Genomic DNA, 5,423 nt, shown 5'->3' with positions numbered 1-5,423 from the left:
AGGTACTTGCACCCTGCCCTCTGGGCTAGGAGGGCTTACATAGGGGTGACTTGCAGTGACCTGGTGCAGTGACCTGGTAGAGAAAGGGTGCATGCACCCTTTCACGCAGGCTGCAATGGCAGGCCTGCAGATACACTTTGCATGGGCTCCCCATGAGTTGCATAATACATGCTGCAGCCCATGGGGATCCCCTGGTACCCAATGCCCTGGGTACCATATACTGGGGACTTATATGGGGGCACCAGTATGCCAAATGTGGGGTGTAAATGGTTTAAGTAAATACGTTTGAAGGGAGAGAGCATAATCACTGGGGTCCTGTTAACAGGATCCCAGTGAACACAGTCAAACACACTGACAACAGGCAGAAAAGGGAGGTTCCCCATGTCAAAAAAGACGGTACTTTCCTACAGCCACCCTGCCTGGTTTTTCATGTCCTAATAAAAGCCCATAGTATTCCTGTTTTCAATCTTCACTGTTGTGTGATTCCTTCCCTCCTGTGTGGACTAGCCATACTAATTTGGCAGAGAATGCAATGGAAACAACTACAGTAAAATTGTGCATCTGACATGTATTTACCATCCCCAGACATGTTCACCTATTAATCCACATATGTTCAGACTATGGCAATTTGGTTGTGGCTCCTCTGTCATCCCATCTATCTTGTTGTCCTTCAGAGATTGCCAATGTACTCACCTTGACATTAGTCAGATGCCACTACACATGCTACAAATAAAAGCTAGCTTTCTGAACTGTCTTTTATACATCCTACATCACTGTTAGACCTGGCGTCCTTGGCGTAGTCTCCCCTGTCTTTTTGCCTCTTCTTCCTGTGTTTTGACTGTGTGCTGGACTTTGTTTTCACTGGTTTTGGTACTCTGGGCACTTTACCACTTCTGACCAGTGCTAAAGTGCAAGCGCTCCCTGTCTAAGTTGTGTATCTAATTGGCTTTTCCATGAGTGGCATATTTGATTTACTAGTAAGTCCCTAGTAAAGTGCACTAGAGGTGCCCAGGGCCTGTAAATCAAATGCTACTAGTGGGCCTGCAGCACTGATTGTGCCACCCACATGAGTAGCCCTGTAAACATGGCTCAGACCTGCCACTGCAGTGTGTGTATGTGCAGCTGTAAACTGCCAATTTGACCTGGCAAGTGTACCCACTTGCCAGACTGAAACCTTCCCTTTTTAAGGTCGAGCCTGCGAGTGCTTGCTCATGCGTCTTGTATGCAAAACACTGTTTTCAATTAAGGGCTTGGAGCCCGCCTGTCGCTCACATTTGTTGGTTGTCGTGGCACTCTTCTTTACAGACTCGTAATTCATCAAGGCATGTCTGGTATCATTTCAGGTCCTCTGTGTGGAGCAGGGATCAAGCAGTAATTGATTTCAACTTAATTCCACTGCTTCTGACGTGATCCAGGTACTATTTTGCTTTAACTTCCAGTGCCCGCAAACAGAAGGCTTGTGACTAGCAAAAAATTGCCGAGCAGGACAAACAAAATCGCAACTTTTAATATTTTTTAAAGTTAACTTTATTTGTTAAGCCGTCTTTTCTCAATTTCCACTCATGTTTTTTTGTTTTTGCTTGTGGGTGCTGTTGTCAAAAGATGACAATAAACTAATATATGTGATTTATTGCATTGCAAATGCTTGTTATAACTCCTTTTCACTTTTCACTTGATCGATCTGGCAGACAGGATGGTCTCTTTTCTTTTACTATTTATGTGTAAAATAAGTCGCAGCTGAATATTGGGAGCCTCAGTTATGAGTTTGTAGGTGGAAATCCCCTAGAAAGCCTGGTGTGTGGTTTGTCTGCAGAGCTTCGCATGTGTGAGGTATAATGGTCTCTGATTACAATACCATTCTTCTTGGTCTAAGGCAGACCCTGGCTGCTGTGATTGCTCGCCGACGGCCACTAGATAGAGGAAGGAGTTGCCCCACTGGTGGTTCCTTTTCTACAGTTTTGCCTGCACACATGAATCCGCTGCACCCAGCACGTCTATGTAATAGGGTCACTGGTCTGTGAGGCCGAGCCGCCTTCTCGGTCCCATCTGTCTCTCAGTGTTAGCGGGTTTCAGATTAAGGGATGCAGGCACTCTTCACTGCAGTGCCTGTGTTGGTGCAGGAGTAGCCTGAACATATTGGACGTTGCAGTTCCCAGTTATGAGTGGAGGACAGGCGTGCAGTGTGGAAGGAATTCACTGCTCACTGAGCAGGGTCTAGAGGCTGAGTGGACTGGTCTAAAGCAAAGACTGCAGGGAAATGTATTTGATCCCACTCCGTCTTTCATCCACACGAGAATGATAAACTGAGGGGCAGATTTAAGGAAAGTGGCACTGCACTGAGTGCAGCGCCACTTTCCCTGTGTCCCTTAGCACCCCCTACCGCCACCATGTCTGCACCGTATTTAAAAGATGGCGCACCATGGCGCAGGGTAGCGGGCAATAGCGTCATTATTCATGACGCTATTGATGTACTCTGCAAGAGTAACGCCACAATATTGGCGCTACTCCTGCAGAGTACCTAGGGCCCCATTGTACAGAATGCTCTTGATGAAGCAGAAAAAGAAAGACTAACAAACGCTTATATATCATGTAACAAAATCATATAAGGCAGTATGATTTTAGCAAATAAAAATAATGTATGTGGGAAAATGTGCCTACGGAGTAGTTCGCCATTATTATAAATGAGCTTAATTAACCATGAAGAATCAACAAATATAGTAATCTGTCATAATTGCAAATGTATTTTATGATTTTCTTATTAAAACTGTTATATGCTTAGCTTAAATACAGTAGAGGCTTTGGCCTAGTTGCCTGGTCTCAAATTCTAACTGCGCAGTTTTCACTTGAATTAACAAAATGTATATTTTACTGTAAGGTTGTATTTTTCCAGTAGAGATGACTAATACACTTATCTCAAGGTTTCATGCTAGGCTAGTTTCATCCCCTTTGAAGCAAGGTCAGCTTCTGCAGGTGCAGACAATGAAGACTCTGATACAGAATTAATTGGCAAACTTTGTTGCAACTTGTGTTCCAAGGTCCCAAGGACACCTTATGCATAAATGAGTACTAAGAGAAAGACACTATTCATTGGTCAAAAGGAAGTCACCCTATGAACCCTCCAATGGAAGACCCTGAAGAATTTGGGACGTTTCTTACTTAAACCCATCGGACAAAGAGAAGTCATTCTTTTCTTTGATGCCATTTTGAAGCGAGACTCAAGACGCCATTTTAAATGACCATTTGATGCCTTTTCTCTGTCGCAGAGAAAGACTTTAAGAATTCTCACCCTAGAGACTTTAACTTTAATTTTGCCCTGTTTTGTTCATGCAGTAACTTTTGCCTCAATTTCCTTGCTGCCGCAAGGAAATTTGTTTTAACTTTGCCCCTTTGAAATCTGCCCCATACTGATCAAACCGGTACCTGAAGGACGAAGACTTTCCTTGAATGCGGATTGTATTTGGTAATTATAAAAGGATAATTGTATTATGCATTGTGTTTTTCCCTTCTTAGGTACCAACTGCTTATTTTGACAGGGCCCAAGCTAGAAGTTTTACAAATTTGTGTTGACTAAATCCGCTTTTGCATGAAGTCCCACGTGCCAATGCTAATTAGAGGTTAGTTGAGGTATTTATTTGATGCACCATGCTAAATTGAAATCTTGTTATGCTGACCAATGTATTCAATTAGTCAAGTTCAGTTACTTATATTAGTGATTTGCACTGCTATAACCGAGTACATTATAATCCAGATTTTGCGTAGATTGCGTTTCTTCCGTCGTTATGGACAGCTAGTAATGTTCGTATATGTATACCACTTAATTTTGAGACTTACTTATATTGTGCTAGCTTTGTTAATATAGGGAAATAAACTCATTAACTTTTAATAAACAGGTGTGGTTATTCATGACTGAAAGCTCATGGTGTGTCAAATTACTGATTTTCTGTTTAACTAATTCAGTCATTGATTACTAATCGAGTATTGGTTATTGATTATAAATGATTATTGATTGTAGATTTGAGAGATCGGACTATTTTTGGATGAGGAGAACCCAACTCGGTCAAAAGGTTCACTGACCTCCGGCGTGTCCAAGTACAAGTAATTTATAAAGAGTGGCTGCGCTATCACTCTTAAACAGGTGTTAAAAGTGCCATAGGAAATGGTGTAAGGAAATCTCATGGATTTCCTTACGCCATTTTTCCGGCTCCCCTAACAGGGGAACGCCCTCTTTGCATACATTATGCCTGGCTGTAGGAAAGTTCCATCTTGCCTGGCATGTTACCCCCATTTTTACTTGTGTATCAGTTTGTTTGTGCCTGTGTCACTGGGATCCAGCTAGCCAGGACCCCAGTGCTCATAGTTTGTGGCCTAAATGTGTTTCCCGTGTGGTGCCTAACTTTGTAATCCTGTGTACTGCGTGAACTGCAGCTGCTAGAGCTTCTGTGCACTTTTGCACGGAATCCTTCATGCACAGCACAGCCCAGTTCCCCAGCACTCCGTCCTGCATTGCTCAACTTGCTGAGTTGACCACCGACTTCATGGGACTCTCCTTTGTGGTGTTAAGAAGACTGCCGTGCTCAGTTCTATTGAACCCATGTTCAAGTGCTTCTGCGGTTGCTGCCTGCTTCTATGTGGGCTCTCTGTGTGGCTGAGCACCCCCTCTGTCTCCTCGTCTAAGTGGCGATCTCCTGGTCCTTCCTGGGCCCGGGCAGCACCCTTTTTCTTCAACTGCGACCTTTGCAGCTAGCAAGGCTTGTTTGTGGTCTTTCTGCGTAGAAACAACTCTGCATCCTCCAGCACGCCGTGAGACATCTCCTGTGCAAAGGAGAAGTTCCTGGCACCTTCCGTTGTTGCAGAATCTTCAGCTTCTCCCACCCAGAGGCAGCCATTTTGCACCTTTATCCGGGGTTTAGTGGACTCCTGCCCCCTCTGGACACTTTCGTGACTCTTGGACTTGGTCCCCTTCCTTTACAGGTCCTCAGGTCCATGAATCCGTCTTCAGTGCTTTGCAGTCTTTTGTGGTCTTTGCAGAATCTCCTATCACGACTTTAGTGTGTTTTTGCGGAAGTAGGGTCACTTTACTCCTACTTTTCAGGGTCTTGGGGTGGGGTATTTTGGACACCCTTAGTGTTTTCTTACACTCTCAGCGACCCTCTACACACTACACTAGGCCAGGGGCTCCTACTTGGTTCGCATTCCACTTTCTTAGTATATGGTTTGTGTTGCCCCTAGGCATATTGCATCCCATTGTATTCTACAGTGTTTGCACTACTTTTCTAACTGTTTCCTTACCTGATTTTGGATTGTGTATACATTTTGTGTATTTTACTTACCTCCTAAGGGGGTATATCCCCTGAAATATTTTCGGCACATTGTCACTAAAATAAAGTACCTTCATTTTTAGTAACTCTGAGTATTGTGATTCT

Source organism: Pleurodeles waltl, chromosome 7, assembly GCF_031143425.1.
Source record: "Pleurodeles waltl isolate 20211129_DDA chromosome 7, aPleWal1.hap1.20221129, whole genome shotgun sequence".
Classification (NCBI taxonomy): Eukaryota; Metazoa; Chordata; class Amphibia; order Caudata; family Salamandridae; genus Pleurodeles; species Pleurodeles waltl.
Note: the sequence above shows the minus strand (reverse complement) of the source record.